This window comes from Schistocerca americana, chromosome X, assembly GCF_021461395.2.
Source record: "Schistocerca americana isolate TAMUIC-IGC-003095 chromosome X, iqSchAmer2.1, whole genome shotgun sequence".
In the NCBI taxonomy this organism is placed as follows: Eukaryota; Metazoa; Arthropoda; class Insecta; order Orthoptera; family Acrididae; genus Schistocerca; species Schistocerca americana.
The window spans coordinates 814,768,414-814,788,543 of NC_060130.1; positions in this window are offsets into that span (position 1 = coordinate 814,768,414).

The window sequence follows — 20,130 nt, forward strand, 5'->3', positions numbered from 1 at the left end:
TCTAAAATCGGCGTATCTTCGACGACATGACGATAAAAGGGCCATTTGTGATGACGGGACTGAGAATCTCTTATACTCACACTATTCACCTGTAACGAGAGAAGAGGTGGGGGGACTCTGATTGAGTGAGAGGGGGAAAATATGTGTGAGACACGGGGAGTGTGTGTGTCTGCAGAGTAGTAGTGTGAACCTTCTATCATAGTGCAAATAACTATGTGTGTGTGTTTGTGTGTGTGTGATGTAAATATTTATTTATGTGTACTATGTATAAATGTACACACACACACACACACACACACACACACACACACACACAGCATGTGTGGAAAAAAGCATAAAACAAGGAAATATGAGTCTGTGAAAAAATGTAAAAAAAGGTTAAAAAATGTAAACAAAAGCATAAGGAAAAATATTTCTGTATTTATTTATCCATACACAGTGTCTGTATCGTGTAAATACACACACACACATACACACACACACACACACCATGTGCGTCTTTAAGTTTCACCTGCCGCTAGCTGTACAAGACTAATTAGTTTCAAAGTGTACACAGTCCATCAGAATTATTGTAAAAGCTATGCTACTGGGACTGTGGTGAAATTTAGTTGTAGTAGTAAAAAAAGTATCTCTGCATTAGTTTTAATACAGATTTATATATCTGATTATCATCCAGTGCTACTGAGAAAAAAAATTGTAAAGAATATTCTCGACCAGTGTTACTGTTGTAGCGTGTAAGTTAAAAGTATTTTTGCGTTGCAATACGAGAGCCAAATTGTATCTCAAGAACTGAACTGTACCTCAAGAACTGAATTGTATCTCAAGAACTGAACTGTATCTCAAAAATCAAATTTTACATCTTTGTTGTTGTTGTTATTTACAAAAAAACCTTTCCCCTATTGCATTGTGTACGAGCATAAAGGATATGCATGACACAAATTACATTAGTTTTTATGAAGATGAGTGCTAATAAGTGGGCGAAGTTTAAGATGACAGATAACAAAATATATACACTGAAGCGTCAAAGAAACTTGTATAGGCATTAGTATTCAAATGCAGAGATATGTAAACAGGCAGAATACGGAGCTGCGGTCGGCAATGTCTATATAAGCAACAAGTGTCTGGCACAGTTGTTAGGTGAATACTAGGAATCCGATAAAACATCAAATCTCCAACATTGTTGCAGCTAGAAAAGGATCCTGCCAGAACGGAACGAATGATGACTGAAGAGAATCGTTCAACATGGCAAAAGTCCAACCCTTCTGCAAATTGCTGCAGATTTTAGTGCTGGGCCATCAAGTGTCAGCGTGTTTACTAGATTGTATACATTTTCAAAAAAAATGGTTCAAATGGCTCTGAGCACTATGGGACTCAACTGCTGTGGTCATAAGTCCCCTAGAACTTAGAACTACTTAAACCTAACTAACCTAAGGACGGCACACAACACCCAGCCATCACGAGGCAGAGAAAATCCCTGACCCCGCCGGGAATCGAACCCGGGAACCCGGGCGTGAGAAGCGAGAACGCTACCGCACGACCACGAGATGCGGGCTATACATTTTCATCCCACTGCAGGTGTAAATTGTCATATGGGTAGAATTCTGAATTCAGGAACACTCTGGCATTAGTTAACTAGCAGTTGTCGAATACAGTGGAATCATTTGCTATATTCCCTTCCCTATCAGTCTGAAACGCAAGTATGATGAATCTAGGCGTCTCTAGCTGAGAAGAGGTTTTAATAGCCTGTGCTTGTGTGCTTTCAGTGAGTAGCGCTGGGTACTCGAAAACCTCCAAGAGATGAATGTTAGTAATAGGTACGTACCGGACTTCAGAACTTTTAAAAGCTTCAAACGCTCCTCGTCTAATACACTGATGTGAGGCATTTTCCATATTATCTTGCTGATTGTGATCATATTCTCCTCTTGAGCTCCATGAACATATGAGTTATTATCTGTCATACTCCATACCAAAATGAGTTTCTGTTTGGCATTCGTAATAATCTGCTTCATGTCCCCAAAGTAGCCCATAAGTATTTTTAGAGGTATGCATGCAGTTAATCGTTTGTACTTTGCAACTGTTCTATCCACCGGATCGTCTAGGAACTATCCTGCGTTTTCTAAACCATTCAAATCAATAGGTGACGCAGAGGCTTATGTTTTAAGGGCTGATATTATGCTGACGTTGGGTGTACGGTCAATCTCAGGCCCACTGAGTTTATAGCGTATCTCTTGAACCAGGAATGCTAAAGCACTTGGATCCAATCGTGGCGCTGCCATCGGTTTTCGTGAATGATTCCTCTAAATACACTCCTGGAAATGGAAAAAAGAACACATTGACACCGGTGTGTCAGACCCACCATACTTGCTCCGGACACTGCGAGAGGGCTGTACAAGCAATGATCACACGCACGGCACAGCGGACACACCAGGAACCGCGGTGTTGGCCGTCGAATGGCGCTAGCTGCGCAGCATTTGTGCACCGCCGCCGTCAGTGTCAGCCAGTTTGCCGTGGCATACGGAGCTCCATCGCAGTCTTTAACACTGGTAGCATGCCGCGACAGCGTGGACGTGAACCGTATGTGCAGTAGACGGACTTTGAGCGAGGGCGTATAGTGGGCATGCGGGAGGCCGGGTGGACGTACCGCCGAATTGCTCAACACGTGGGGCGTGAGGTCTCCACAGTACATCGATGTTGTCGCCAGTGGTCGGCGGAAGGTGTACGTGCCCGTCGACCTGGGACCGGACCGCAGCGACGCACGGATGCACGCCAAGACCGTAGGATCCTACGCAGTGCCGTAGGGGACCGCACCGCCACTTCCCAGCAAATTAGGGACACTGTTGCTCCTGGGGTATCAGCGAGGACCATTCGCAACCGTCTCCATGAAGATGGGCTACGGTCCCGCACACCGTTAGGCCGTCTTCCGCTCACGCCCCAACATCGTGCAGCCCGCCTCCAGTGGTGTCGCGACAGGCGCGAATGGAGGGACGAATGGAGACGTGTCGTCTTCAGCGATGAGAGTCGCTTCTGCCTTGGTGCCAATGATGGTCGTATGCGTGTTTGGCGCCGTGCAGGTGAGCGCCACAATCAGGACTGCATACGACCGAGGCACACAGGGCCAACACCCGGCATCATGGTGTGGGGAGCGATCTCCTACACTGACCATACACCACTGGTGATCGTCGAGGGGACACTGAATAGTGCACGGTACATCCAAACCGTCATCGAACCCATCGTTCTACCATTCCTAGACCGGCAAGGGAACTTGCTGTTCCAACAGGACAATGCACGTCCGCATGTATCCCGTGCCACCCAACGTGCTCTAGAAGGTGTAAGTCAACTACCCTGGCCAGCAAGATCTCCGGATCTGTCCCCCATTGAGCATGTTTGGGACTGGATGAAGCGTCGTCTCACGCGGTCTGCACGTCCAGCACGAACGCTGGTCCAACTGAGGCGCCAGGTGGAAATGGCATGGCAAGCCGTTCCACAGGACTACATCCAGCATCTCTACGATCGTCTCCATGGGAGAATAGCAGCCTGCATTGCTGCGAAAGGTGGATATACACTGTACTAGTGCCGACATTGTGCATGCTCTGTTGCCTGTGTCTATGTGCCTGTGGTTCTGTCAGTGTGATCATGTGATGTATCTGACCCCAGGAATGTGTCAATAAAGTTTCCCCTTCCTGGGACAATGAATTCACGGTGTTCTTATTTCAATTTCCAGGAGTGTATATGAAACTCTAGCATGGAAGGGTCAGCATCTCTAGGTGCTGGATGACAACCTTAATATCATCGTTCTTTTTAAATGTGGTTGAAGCATAAGGTTTATGCGAGAAGTATTCCTCGCCTATAATTCGCTCATCATACTCTATTAGACTGGTTATGTTGAGTGAGAGTGTCATTGCGAGGTTTCAAGAGAAATGATTTAAGAAACTTGTAGTTCGCACGTGTTATCACTTTGTGGTTTGGAACCGAAATGACGTGCAGTGGATTGCTTGTATTGGGTTTATACTGTACACCCATTATGCCTTAGATGTAATTATACAATGATTTCCTCACCAGAAAATTCGTCAAGTTGATTATTCTGGTCCACAATAAGCAACTCCGCATAGTCCAATGTCTGAGCTTTTACTGGAAGTTATACTGAATTGGTGAGAGTCTCAAAAATCTTATACCCTGTTGCAAGCGAGAAGACTCCGTAAATAGTATGAATCAGAATGTTGTTGAGATAGGAGTTCGTTGCAGTGTTACATTCGACTCGGATTGTGCTGACAGCCAGTATGTCCACAGTCTGATCTGAGTTGTAAAATTTACTGGGATCCTTCTTCAAGACCTGTTCTTTTGTGAAACCCAGTAGGTGCCCTATTGAAGCTCTCTGGTTAAAGTCAGTCGTTGCATTCACAGTCTTCATTTCAGATTTAAGTGTATTGATGTTTGCACGTAGCTCAATACCTTTTACAGACTGTTTTAAAACTTCGTTTAAATCGTCGATATCGTATGCATGAGTTTCTATTGCCAAGATGTTTTTTGCACTATTAATATCCAGATGCAGGCTGTTGTTAGCCTCGCTGATATTTGGGGTGCTGTTCTACGTCTCCAGTCCATTCATCGCAAACCTACATTTACCAATGCTCAGATCAATTGGCGGGAACTAATCTGCACATAATACAGATGATCGTTCTTTTAGAGTCAAAGTGTACGACATTGCATCTTAACCTCAACTGATGAAGGGATGTGTAAAGCCCTTCCTTACGTGTTCTTCTTATTCTTTGTAGACGTCGACAGAAACATGATGCATAGACGTACGCAGAGGTGTGTATTAAATCCTGATAGCGCCGAAAATTGTAGAACACACATCTTCTGCGAGTAAAGTAGCGTTGTAATTCTTTTGGCGGTTGCAGGTCACCAAATAAGTCTAAATAGTAGACGGTATCTGTATTTTTCATAACATATGACACCCAAGGGTGCCGGGACCTCCAGCAACATCTAAATTCACAATACCACATTCACCAGTTTTCCAGATAGTCTTCGGTAATGTAAACTGCATAAACACACCACGGAATCTTGGAACGTTGAATTTTTTTCTAACAAACTTAAGTAGATCACCATTTGTGCCAGATCTGGTAGAATTGCTAATGGACTCTTTATATTTATGAATAGACCAAGCCTTTTCCTGTACAGCTTCAGATATAGTCCTTTTCCAATGGCTGTGGCTTCCACCATGCAGTTACGTCTTATTGCTTCTTCTAACTGCGCTTGGGAGTTTTGCGTGATCTTGAACGTTCGAGCAGTAGTTGCAGCACCACCAGCGAGGGACCACACCGCCGAGAGAGATGAGATGGTTGGAATGAGGAATGAAAGAAAACCACCACACGTCTTGGGTATTCGTAGAACTTGAGATCCTTTAACTGATCCTCTTCTTCTTCCCGCTCCTTTCTGCTTCAGAGCTTTTTTAGCTGCATACATCGCTTTCGTGATACAGTTCTTCAAACACCTTTGCTTCCTACTCTTCTTCTTCTTCTCCTTCTTCTTCTTCTTTAGTGAACAACGTGCAGCATCCATAACTTAATTTTTCCACGCATGGTTTTATCAACTGCAAATGCTGCAGTGCGTTGTCCTATACCAATATCCTTTCTTCTGCGTATCGCCTTAACCTTATCAGCTAAAATTCTGTCTGCAATGTAACGACTTGGGAGACATTTATTTGCAGCATATTCAATGTCGTATTCCATACACACTTCATCGAGCAGATTAATCCCCTTATAAACTTGTGCCAAGCATTTTTGAAGCTTTGCTCCAGGTCGACATCAGTTATATCCCAGTATGTGTAATTCCACTGGCAGTTTGTCTAGAATAGCACCACCTCCTATAGTGCGTCTGCTAACACTCATGTTATGCTACTGTGGTGGTCGTGGATTGCGCGCCTCATTATATAGCAAATCGTTAGCATCAGTCCAACTGTTTTGTGCTGCAGGAAAACCAAGCCATTTGACTAGCGCTCTGTTTCCTCGACGTCTTATGACTCTCTCCACGAGAAACACATTCGGTTCTGAGCTTTTCTGCAACTTTTCGGTGTAGACTTGACCTGCAATTTCTTCACCCTTGCTATCCTTCAAGATATAAATTCTAAGATTTCTTCTTTGCACCTTTGAAACTCTAAATATCTCTGTTGACAGGGTTTGGCAGATACGATTTCTCAAATGCTGTCGGCATTTTAATACGATAGTACACTATATCCATGAGTCCATTATCATGATAATTGATTGATCTCATTTTTATTGTGCTATGTTTAGTTCGATTATTCTGAGGAATGACCCCTGGTAGGATATCTGTCCATTTGTATGAGCTGCGAAGATTAAAAACCATCCACATTTGACGTTTTATTATTCTGTTCAGACGGTCCACGATACTCGCCTTCAGGTGGGTGGATGTTGAGTAGTGATGTATTCCGTACCGCTGCATCACCGTCTGGAAATACCTGTTGTAAAACTCTCCACCGTGATCAGTTTGGAGGTTGTCTAAGCATCGATTCGTCCCTGTCTGCTGCAAAAACTCAAACACATCCGCGACATTTCTCCCCGTTTTTGTTTTAACAGATAATGCCCAGGCAAATATAAAGTATGTGTCAACAACCATTAAAATATATTTGAATCCATTACTCTCTTATGAATATTCCCTCATATCCACAAGAACAGCCTGCCATAAGTCATCCAAACGTCGATGTATAACTAATCAGACTTCTCAGCAGTGTGAGGCTGTATATCTCGGCTCTTCTTCCTCCCCCGTCTCAATAACAAGGGCCTATACACCTGTTTTTCCCCTCAATAGCCTCAGCCTTTTCAGTTAAGTCAGTAACTTTCTTACCGATGTTATTAACTAGATAATTTAATGCGTTGATCATTCTCAGAAGAGTTTGGTAATACGTCTCTAGCTCCCTGAACACTCCTCCAACTTTATACACGATAGTCTGAATTTTCGCATCCGCGTACAAGCGAATGTTCTGTCTATGTACTCCCATTGTATCGGGTTGAGAGCCAGACATGCCCGCGAATTTGTCCATGGTGATGTGTATACTGATGTACTCACCTCTCTTACCAGGCTATATGCAGAGAAACTATTGAAAGTTTCTCCTGTATCTACTATCATTCAGTTTTCGTGTTTTATCAATAACGAGAAACCCATACTGTGAATGATTCCAGCTATCAGCTCATATCTTTACAAAGTCATTGAGCGAGATGTCAGTTCCTACATGTGGTTGGTAAATGTGTTTTAAATTCAGATTGTCTTGTTTGGAGGCTATAATAAGGTTTGCAATGTCCCTAACCAACAGTTTTTGGATTTTGGAATATGTTTGACTTAGATAAAATTCATCAGCACCAAAATGACGACCGAGACGAAAATATTGTCGAATTTCGTCTTGGTTTTCCGCAGGAACATCGTCAAATACGAACACAGTATCTGGCTTTACTTTTCCAGGTGGGGGGATATCACCGCTTTCACTGAATGTCGGGCATGTAATGCCCTTAACACCGCGCAATATTTCCTGTACTGTCTGATACTTGGGCTGAAAGAGTGGTTTTGAAAATGCACAATCATGATCAAATTGGGCTCCATCTACATGTGTTAGCAACATCATAAACATTAGTCTTGCCACAGTTGGATAGACTTACAATAGTTGCTCGTGTATTATCAATAAGCAGTATTCCACTCTTCTTCTTCTTCTGGTCTTGTTTTCAATCTTCATGGGAGCAGTCACCTACAACAAAGTCTTTGTGATAAGGATGTTTCACCCACTCTGCCATAATGCTGACTACATCCGGTACTGGCAAATAGTGGGCATATGTAGGAAGACACACATACACACATGTTAATAGTATATGTAGCCACTACAGCTCCATGAGTTAACCAACTGAGCTAAATTGGTTACTCAAACTGTGTGTGTGTGTGTGTGTGTGTGTGTGTGTGTGTGTGTGTGTGTGTGTGCCTGCATGAAAATTAACTCCATTATTCAATTTGATAATGACTGGTGAGGAGGTGTTTGAGGCAATTGTCTGCTGCTGCTTAATTATAGACAAAGCGTTGAAAATAGTGATATTAATAAGTGTAATACTTGGACTACAGTAAGAGAGGGATGAAATAAAATACAAACACACTTTGAGATTATATATACACACTATTTATTTAAATATTGTACATCAGATGTAGTACTTCAAAAAATCATCAGATTCTTTCTTGATTTTCTTTGCAGGTGTACAATATTACCCAAATAAAGCTTTTTGATGTGCAATAAGTTCCATGCGGACCTCCTTCAAACCAATGGGCACCTCACAATACTCCAGTTTTTCACATTTACATTTAACCTGTTTCTCTTTTGACTCTGTGTTCATGCAGAAACAAAGGTACTGTCCCAAATCATCAACATGCACACTACGCACACACAGAAAATTTAACATAATTATATGTGAAGTCTATGCTTGGCAACCACCGACTCAGTCTCTAAGTTCATAACTGAGGCATGCGATAGATAAAGACATTTGTCATCCGATTTCACACATGGTGCAGAGTCATCGTACACAGTTGTAATAGATAGTGCCATACCAGTTAGGCAAATGTCCAGTGGGGTACTAGTTGGATAACACTCTGTGTTCATCTGCTGATTGATGTAGCACTCTGCACGTCATATTTCGTACCAGTCGAACTTAGAAATAGGCACTTTAACACCCTTTGATGCATTTTCAATTTCTATCCTCACATGCAAGTCCCACTCATGATGTTCTTCTATACCCACATTTACATGTTTCGTCACATTAGGAGTTAAATTGTATGTAGAACTGAAAAGCATGCACACACTTGATACCTTCTTACCCACAGCATCTGCACTTTACCCTGCACTACCACAGGGATGTTCTGCTAAGACGGGTCATATGTTAGTGACCAGTACTATCCTGCATTGCTGGAAACGGACTACGCCTCCTCACCACACAAATCGATGAGTGGGGCAGACAATAGCAGCTCTTTGTCCTGCTCCAGCAAGTAGACTATGTGTGGAACCTTCTCGTCCATAGCATCTACACTCAGCCCCTGCAGTACCACAGGGATGTTCTGGTGGGATGGGTCATACATTGATGACCGGTACTGACCTCCATCTATCTGCTGTTTGGGACCATCATCACCATCTGAGGCATCAGAAACAGGTTGAGTGTCCTCATCACACAAATCGATGAGTGGCACAGACAATAACAGCTTCTAGTCCTGCTCCAGCATGTGGGAAATGTGCACTACAGGATCTCCGTGGTCACTGCAGGTTGACACACTGGAGGTTGTTACTGCCTCAGGTCCAGAGGTCAGTGCAGATCTCGGCAAGATGGCGGCTGAGGTTGCTGTAGTTCCGGATGTGGCAGAGGTCGACATGCTGATGCTTGTTATTGCAGGCCTCGACATGTCGAAGGCTGCTGTTGAACAAGGAGGAGGAAGTGTCACATACAGACCAAGACATGAAACAACAAATAATAATGCTAACTACAGACAAAAATGTGATATACACATATCAAAAAAAGTTTTGCGTCATCTTGATTCCGAGACTTCCGGAACCTATACAGAAAATTAGAATAGAGATCAACATCAACATCATTTCCGCCCTTTTTATTGCTCATGAAAACCACACATTGCATTTTGTACCACCATACAGCGAGATCTTCAGAGGTGGTGGTGCAGATTGCTGTACACACCAATACCTCTAATACCCAGTAGCACGTCCTCTTGCACTGATGCATGCCTGTATTCCTTGTTGCATACTATCCACAAGTTCATCAAGGCACTGTTGGTCCAAGATGTCCCACTCCTCAATGGCCATTCGGTGCAGATCCCTCAGCGTGGTTGGTGGGTTACATCGTCCATAAACAGCCCTTTTCAATCTATCCCAGACATGTTCGATAGGGTTCATGTCTGGAGAAAATGTTGGCCGCTCTAGTCGAGCAATGTCGTTGTCCTGAAGGAAGCCATTCACAAGATGTGCACGATGGGGGCGCGAACTGTCGTCCATGAAGACGAATGCTTCGCCAATATGCTGCCGATATAGTTGCACTATTGGTCAAAGGATGGCATTCACCTATTGTACAGCCGTTATGGCGCCTTCCATGACTACCAGCGGCGTACATTGGCCCCACATAATGTCACCCCAAAACAGCAGGCAACCTCCACTTTGCTGCACTCGCTGGACAGTGTGTCTAAGGCGTTCAGCCTGACCGGGTCGCCTCCAAACACGTCTCCGACGATTGTCTGGTTGAAGACATATGCGACACTCATTGATGAACAGAACGTGATGTCAATCCTGAGCGGCCCATTCGACATGTTCTTGGGCCCATCTGTACAGTGCTGTATGGTGTCGTGGTTGCAAAGATGGACCTCGCCTGGACGTCGGGAGTGAAGTTGCGCATCATGCAGGCTATTGCGCACAGTTTTAGTCGTAACACGACGCCCTCTGGCTGCACAACAAGCATTATTCAACATGATGGCGTTGCTCTCAGGGTTCCTCCGAGCCACAATCCGTAGATAGCGGTCGTCCCGGCCAGAGCGATGCATGTCATCGACAGTTCCCGTCTCTCTGTATCTCCTCCATGTCCTAACATCGCTTTGGTACACTCCGAGATGCCTGGACACTTCCCTTGTTGACAGCCGTTCCTGGCACAAAGTAACAATGCGGACGTGATCGAACTGCAGTATTGACCGTCTAGGCATGGTTGAGATACAGACAACACGAGCCATGTACCTCGTTCCTGGTGGAATGACTGGAACTGATCGGCTTCGGATCCTCTCCGTCTGATAGGCGTTGCTGGTGCATGGTTGTTTACACCTTTGGGCGGGTTTAGTGACATCCCTGAACAGTCAAAGGGACTGTGCCTGTGATACAATATCCACAGTCAACGTCTACCTTTAGGAGTTCTGAGAACTAGGGTGATGCAAAACTTTTTTTGATGTGTGTACAATACTTACTTTTCTGCTTATTCCAGTTCTGCAGGGATGCGCTGGATCTCGACTGCTGCTGCTGACACTATATGGTTCTTCTTCTGCTACTGCTGGCTGACTGAGTAAGCCTGAGGCTGCTGAGCCCACAATATATCTTCTCCAATGACGTCACCAGATAGTGGGATCCTGTTGGCCAAAGCCTATCATGTGGTCGGATTCAGCGTTTCTATTGGTTCGCACCCTTTAATTTCGACGGGTACGGCGCTCTGCTGGCGTCACTAACTAATTGAGCTGTCGATATTGATCCTGATCATATGTTGGGAGCTAGGGTCTTTGGTAGAGACGTGTATTGTGGGTTTTCGGCGAGCCCTGGTACTGAGTTAGCTGGAGGGCATGTGGACGGCAAGTTGTTGGTTTGGGGGACTCCTGCTGTCTAGTACAGGCCTCGAGAAGCCATAAGTGATTAAATCGGATGGAGGCAAGACTTTCCAGCTGGATTAAGGTTTAATAGTGTGGTGTTGCAGGAAGAGCAGTGGACGCCACGTGCAACATGGTGGGCAAATTCCCAGCCAACTCTGAAAGCTAAAATTTTATGGCACCTCGAAGACGTCCTTTACAGATTGGAGACAATAACACCCCTGCTTGGAATCATGGAAGTCACTGCTCCTTCACACCTGAGTGGAGTTAAGTGTTGTTTTTTCTTGGTTCTTGTTATCGTAAGGCCTCGTCTGTGTTATTGTGGAATTGGACTTGTCATATTAATGCACATCCAAGTGATTGTACGTGTTATCATTGTTCAGTGCAACTGACGATAATTTCTTGTTCCAGGCCATATTCCGTGCAAATATATGAGCAATTGTGGGATTGCATTGAAGAGTTCCTAGATAACAGAACGCAGCTGGTCATTCTCAATGGAGAGGAATCTTCCGAAGTAAGGCTGATTTCAGGTGTGCCGCAGGGGAGTGTCGTAGGACCGTTGCTATTCACAATATACATAAAAGACCCTGTGGATGACATCGGAAGTTCACTGAGGCTTTTTGCGGATGATGCTGTGGTATATCGAGAGGTTGTAACAATGGAAAATTGTACTGAAATGCAGGAGTATCTGCAGCGAATTGACGCATGGTGCAGGGAATGGCAATTGTATCTCAATGTAGACAAGTGTAATGTGCTGCGAATACATAGAAAGAAAGATCCCTTATCATTTAGCTACAATATAGCAGATCAGCAACTGGAAGCAGTTAATTCCATAAATTATCTGGGAGTGCGCATTAGGAGTGATTTAAAATTGAATGATCATATAAAGTTGGTCGTCGGTAAAGCAGATGCCAGACTGAGATTCATTGGAAGAATCCTAAGGAAATACAATCCGAAAACAAAGGACGTAGGTTACAGTGCGCTTGTTCGCCTACTGCTTGAATACTGCTCAGCAGTGTGGGATCCGTACCAGATAGGGTTGATAGAAGAGATAGAGAAGACCCAACGGAGAGCAGCGCGCTTCGTTACAGGATCATTTAGTAATCGCGAAAGCGTTACGGAGTTGATAGATAAACTCTAGTGGAAGACTCTGCAGGAGAGACGCTCAGTAGCTCGGTACGGGCTTTTGTTGAAGTTTCGAAAACATACCTCCACCGAAGAGTCAAGCAGTATATTGCTCCCTCCTGCGTATATCTTGCGAAGAGGAGGATAAAATCAGAGAGATTACACAGAGGCATACCGGCAATCCTTCTTTCCACGAACAATACGAGACTTCAATAGAAGGGAGAACCGATAGAGGTACTCAAGGTACCTTCCGCCACGCACCGTCAGGTGGCTTGCGAAGTATGGATGTAGATGTAGATTCTCTGTTACAGAGTGAGTTGATGGAATTGAAGTTATAAACAGTCTGCGTCAAGGGCCTAGTAACTGGATTTTCCGGCGCTGATACTTCACTTTGTTAATTTTCAACTTATTTTAAGGAGTGTTAACCTTGTAACTTGTATGTGAAGTCGCTTGCACGATAAGTAAATATTGTCTACATCCTAGACATTCTCAATTGTAGCCTTATTTGCGCAGATTACTGTTCCCATCGGATGGCAGGGTAGTTTTGGCAGCGGATGACTTGTTCATGTTTCCCTGACCCGGAGCAGAGACGTGTTTTCTTTCTGCTGTGGTGACATTTCTGTTGTCGCATGGCGTCTAGGTTGGCCCACAATTTTGTGCCTCTACCAGCCGCCTCGTGTTGACGCAAGTTAAGTAAATTGATCTCTTGACTCCTGCCACGACGGAGTGTCGCCAATTAATCCAAAACTATGGATCTATTCAGTGTTGTGAATTCAGCGAGCGCATAAGCTTTGAAGCTCGTTCTGTAAGCCCGACGTTCCTCGTCACTAAACCTATTCTTCAACTACTTGTTTAAACCTTGCACCCTTATTACTAGTTCTGGAGCGTGTTAAGTTTTAAGGCCCTTAACTTGGGAGTATGAACTATTGAGTGTTTCCTTTTTAATCCACAGTCATTAGCTAATTCCACTCATTGTGAAACTTACCTGCATATTCCTTGTTGGTTGTGATAACCACCTGCTGTATTTGCCACTTATGTTGTATTTTGAAGGATTGTATATTTTTTAAAGGTTCATTTTCAATGTTTCTGCAGGTGTGTACCAGTTGGGAGGCACATTTGAATCGCATTTCTTCCCAGCTTACCTTGTATTTTGTTGGATTGTATATTTATTTATGGGTCATTATCAATGTTTCTGCAGGTGTGTACCAACTGGGAGTCACATCACAATAGTTGCCTTCCCAGCTTTCCTTGTGTAAGAGGGGATTGTATATTTATTTAAGGGTAATTTTCAATGTTTCTGCTGGTGTGTACCAGCTGGGGGACACATGTTACATTGGTTGCCTTCCCAGCTTTCCTTGTATTTTGGGGAATTGTGTACTTTGTTGCTTAAGGGATTTTCTTAAGGTTTATAGATTGTTAAGGGCTTTTCAACAGCCACAATCAGTGGCATGACTTGTTATCCTATCTGTATTTTTGGTGGGCGTTGTCTGTTTGTGTAAGGTGTTATTCGTGTTGGGGAATTGTTAGTACATTTGTAATTCATTTTAATGGTAAAACTCAGTTTGTTGAACCCACTTGCAGCCACAACTAGTTGGTGTGATTTCTTTCTTGTATTTGGAGACCCTATAGTCATGGTTTCAAGCCGTGTTCTTAGTGGTATAAATGGTTTAAGTTTGTTATTAATTAATTGATCCTCTTCGAGTACTTCAAATTATTGTGAGCGTTGTTATTGTTTGTGATAATGCATTTAATTCGTAACCATAGTGAATATTGTTAATCAATAAAGTGTATTATGTGTAACAACAAATGATGAAATATGTGTGTCCACCTTCCATGTGATTTTCCTTAAAATTATCCCAACCCTTGTTGTGAGGTATCACTATCATTCCTGCAACACGAGCCTTAGCTGAAAGGAGTTTTTTTCTCGTCCAAGACACGTAGGAACTTATTTGAGGAACAGTATGGCCCAGAATCGCTTATCAGCTCTTGCTTATACTTCAATTGAGAAACCAGTACTGCGAATACTTGAAAGCTGAGACACGTGGTATGATGATACAATCAAAAGATTGTATTTGTTGACTTGTGTTACAACTATAAATGCTTAAACGCCTACTCTACCAGTTCGTTTGTAAAAAAGAATGGGTTTCATTATTATTATTGTTACTAGGAGTAGTAGCAGTAGTAGTAGTCGTCGTTATCATCACCTTACTAGCAGTAGTAATAGTAGTAGTAGTAGCAGCAGTGATCGTTAGGAATTCTAGGTGTGCGTACATTAAAAGAGAAGGCAAGGGAATTTACTAGTATGTTTCCTGTCCTCCCCAGAATTTAGGCCAGTAATCTTCCACTGCAGAAAACGACATACAACAGACAACGAGAGAACATTATGAGATGACCACAGTCCTGGAACTAATCACACAAACTCTGGCAGAAGTTAATGGTGTTGTCAAGAGTCTTCCAGAGATTGTAGGCATCACCGTCAATACAGCACTCGCAATCAATGTTGTAGTGGCGCCATCTGCCAACGAATGTATCAGGATGACCAATGTAGCGGGAAGAGGTAGAAGGCACCGTATTAAGACTCGTCCGAGCTTTCCAAATGATTATTCATTTTCACTACAGTGTTCCATTCACCTCAGTCCACTTCACAGCATCCCACAATGCTGAGGCCACCGACACAGTGGCCAAGTACAACACACTGCTGTGTGTCGCCCTTGTAGGTCCTTGATGTCAGGGCTGCGCCGGCAGCCGACTCAGCGGTCTTCTTCCCCATTGACTCAGCGCTGCTCCGCTGGGAGCCGCCAAGTGGCCCTCTGCATACTTCCGCGCTGGCACAGCTGAGATCGCGGCGACCACAAGCGCCCGCGATCCAGCGTCCGAATCTGCGGCCCTCGCCTCGGGATGCCTCCGGCATGCATTGGGAGCCAAGACGACTGCCCGCAATAGTGAGTCAAAGAGTGGCCCGCCGCTGGCTGGCTGGCTACAGACCCCGTGTCGACCTCAGGGGGTCGAACCAACGACCCGCTGTGGTCTGGAACGCTTCTGCATGTAGCTGGTGGTGTGACACGCCCCGCCGTCCAGGAGAGAGCTGCCACAATTGAAAGACTCTCGTTAGAAAACGACACCTATTTATACTCAGCTGTGCACCCCTGTTTTGCTAACGCGCTGCTCCAAGTCACGTACTCACAACACATAGGTTACGCCAGTGGGCCCCTTCTGCCTGTAATGTGCGCCATGCAAACCACTGCATTTACGCTTTTCAGTGGTTCGACGGCCTTGTGGCCTCCATTCTACGTTGCAACTGCTGGTCAGCGTAACTTACTGTCAACAGGCCCACGACTGGCTGTAACTTGTGTGCTCAGAAATGTTGCACCGAATCTAACTTTCCTATCTCGAACTGCGGTGCTGCTACATTATTCCCCTATTCGGAAAGACCCTGTCCCTGGGTCGACCCTTAACTAGCTCTTAACTTCTTTGGGTTGACACCTATGGCATATTTACTTACTATTAGAAAACTTAAATGTGGTCTAGTGCCCCTTAAAACCACGACATAAAAAAAAAAAAAAAAAAAAAAAAAAAAAAACATAAAAATTCCTTTCTGGACGGCCACTGCTCGATCGACCCCTTACCTATTCGTCTCGCGCCCTCAGTATCCAATCCACAGGGGCTTGGACTACCCTTGGTTCCCTCTTGGAATTAGCTCTCTACCTGATCAGAAAGGAAACAACACGTAACAAAGTTAAGGCATCAATGACACTTGGCACAGAGGTGCTCAAAATGATCGTTACTTGCCGTTGCCTTTCCTTATACTGAGCGACATGTTGCACAAGCTGTTCAGCTGATACGCGCCCCTTTTGCTCTAAAATGAACTAGTTTACAGATCCGAACAGACCTGACTCCAGAGTTTGATTTAACAAGGTCAGATTCTGACTTGGCAAAAACTCTAAAGTGGTTTCTGGCCAGTACAGCTGTGGCTGCCTAACATTCAATTGCGTGACTCCTGAAATTGATGCTGGTAGGTGGAAGATTGGTCCTATTATGTTACACTTAGTTCCAATGATTAAAATTCCGCTCCCCTTGAGCTCTAGACGTTTCGCTTCTGCAAATACTCCCCGCTCAAAACAACTTGCTACTACTACCAAATTCTCGTAGGTGAAGAAGATGCAATGTTTCCCGACCTGTTGCAAGCTGACTTTTGGCTCCACGGTGTCCCTTGGACAGTCTATTCCTTTCCCCCTGGCTAAAAATAACTGCACTGTGCATGTGTCCCATATTTGTAGCTTCACTGATTTTCCTCCACCATTCACTATTTTTGGTCCAAACTCAACACCAACTGTGTGGCTACTTTCATCCTTAAATTTACATTATATGAACTGGTGCAATAAACGCGACGTTCCTGACCCAGCACTGTCGATAACAAAAAAATTAAACAGGAAATCGTACGACTCTGACATCGTTCAACACATATTTATTACGGCTTTGCCGCAAAATTTACTCCGACGCATTTATTTCTCCAGAACGGCGTTCAATTTCTCCTCCAACAACACTCCACATACGTCAGACGCTACGCTTCCCTTTTCAGTGACCTGACGACAGGGATCACCCTTCATACTACTTTCTGGATCGCAAAGTATACGGTACTTCAGGCTGTACTCCATCTTCCTGGTTTTCTCTGTGCTTAGCACCTATCTTCACTCTCTCTTGCTTCCTCTTTCCTTCCTGTGACGCGCCTGGAATCACATCCGGGCAACTCTTAAACGGCTGTAACAACCCAATGTGTACTATCTTTGTTCTAATTGGCAGCTGAAGCTTAACATTAACGGGGGGTGTGGTTTCAACTACCTGGTATGGCCCTTGATACCTCATGAGGAACTTCTTCGTTTTCCCTTTCAGCATATAGGGGCTGGACAGCATTACCCATTGCCCCACTTTTTACTGCAGTAACCTTCCTTTCCACTTTACTGCGTCTTCCTGCCTTTCCAAAGCCTTTGTATTCGCCTTTTACACCGGTTTCCAAACATCCCGAATTGTCCTTGCGAATTGACATATAGATTCACCGGTCCTTCCTTTCTGTAGCTTCACTAAATCAAAACAGTGATGGCAGTTTTCGCCTTTACACTACCTCATATGGAGTCAAACTGGTATTTGTTTGGACCTTTGCATTGTACGTGCATACAGTATGCTTCAAATACTCGTCCCACTGATGGTGATGAGAATCCACATAAAAACTCAGCATCTTCCCAATTGTTCTGTGTACCCATTCTGTCCTTCCGTTCGCCTGTGGGTGCAACTTGCTCGTCCTCAACTTCTTTGCGTTCAACAATTTACACAGCTCCTTCATTAAATCTGACATGAAGTTGATCCCTTGGTCAGTAATTATTGCCTCTGGTACACCAAACTTCAAGATCCAGTTGTTTACTAATGCTTGCGCGACCACTGCTGCCTGTTGATTTGGCATAGCCACCATCTCCACATACCTCGAAAAATGGTCTATTATTGTCAGAATGAATCTGTTCCCCGATGGTGTTCACCTAAAAGGCCCTAAGACATCAATCCCCAACAAAGAAAATGGACATGTCGCTTCTGGCAATCGTTGTAGCTGTATCTGTTTCCGGCTCAAATCTGCTCTCTGCGCACATGGTATACAATTCTTGACATACTGATACACATCCGCTTTCCTACCTCTCTACCAATACCTCTCCACCACTCTCCTATTCGTCGCTCTACACCCTCCATGACCAGATAACAAATGATCACGTGCTTCCTTTAAAACCTCATCCCTCAACTACTACCCTTGGTCCTAACTTCGTTTCCCTGCACGGAAGACCGTCATACATATTAAATTGTGGCTGTGTCCGATACAATTTACAATTGTTGTCTGCGTCCTGTAATTTTTCCCATACTGCTAGGTCATAACCTATGACTTCTACTTTTGCCACCTTCCTACTTAGTGCATCCGTGTTACAGTGCAGCTTCCCAGACTTGTGCACCACCTCGTAGTCGAATTTACTAAGCGTCACAGCCCATCTAGCGAGTCTAGTGGACAGATCCTTCAACCCCAACAACCACTTCAATGCAGCATGACCTGTCACTACCAGAAATCTTGTCCCATATAAATAACATTTAAAATATGTGATTCCATAGATTACGCTAAGTTGTTGAGTAATTCCTCTCTGCCGCATTCAACTGCCTAGTCGCATAGGCTACAGGATGTTCTTTCCCATCAATATCCTGACTAAGAACACACCCTATTGCTTGATTCGACGCATCGCATGCTAGTATAAACTCCTTTTCAAAATCGGGAAACACAAGAACCGGACTTGATGTTAACACTTCTTTCAGTTTGTCAAACACTTTCTGACACTCATCCGTCCACTCAAATTTCACACCCTTCAATAACAATGGCGTCAACGGTTGTGCTAAATCTGCAAAACCCTTGACGAACTTTCGACAGAAATTGCAAATTCCGACGAATGACTGCACTTCCTTAACTGTTTTCGGTTTCCGAAAATCCATTGTAGCCTGTACCAACCTCGGATCTGTTCGCAATCCGTCCTTACTGATAAAATGACCCAAATATTTTACTTCTTCTAATGCAAAATGACACTTCTCCAGGCTCAACGTCAAACGAGCTGCTCTTAACCTCATAAAGACTTCCCTTAACCGTTGTCTCTGTTGCTCCATACTACTGGAAGAAACTATACTGTCACCCAAATAGACAAGACACTGCCGTGGTTTCATGCCCCTCAAGACACTGTCTAGCAACCTCTGAAACGTTGCCGGAGCGTTTTTCAAACCGAATAGCATTTTAATGTACTGGTAATGGCCTCCAGGAGTAGAGAAAGCAGTTTCTGGACGATCCTCTGGAACCACCTCCAACTGATGATAACCACTTGTCAAATCCATTGTAGAAAAGTACTGGCACTGTCCTAAGTGATCCAAGGTCTCCGATATGTTTGGAATGGGGTATGTGCCCGTTACTGTCTTATTATTGAAGTATCGGTAGTCACAACAGAACCTGTATTTCTTAGTTCCATCCATAGATTTTTTTGGCACAACGACAATGTCCGCTCCCGGGCAACTATTATTATGCTCCCCTATTTGAAACAACATTCCACCACGTTCCACAGTTTGTTGTCGAAGGTCAATTTTGGCATGATGTTGATGCAAGAAATCTACTCCTAGGATCATATCGTAGCCCTCGCTTACCCATGGTACTACCTCCATGCATGCATTAAATCGGACTTTCTCTATTCGAAAGTCAACTGTCACCGACCTCAAAGGCGTGACCTCCATATCCCCCACACCATGCAACCTATAACGAGGTTAGTCCCATTATATTCCTAGTAGCCACGGACACATGCACCCCTAAGTTCAACAAAATCTTAAGCTTTTTAGTTCCTACGGATCCTACCACTGAACATTCCACCTCTGCAGATGTATTTGTAGCACTGAAATTAAACGGAAGCTCCCTTAGGTTAGTCTTGGGCCCCCTCCGCCGTTTAACGCTTGTCCACCTCTCCTATCTCCACTTCTCCATCCTCCCCGCTGCTGACTTCCACCCTTCCTTATTCCTGAGTGACTAGGTACCTTGAATCTGCACATGTCCCGTATGACCACACTTAAAAC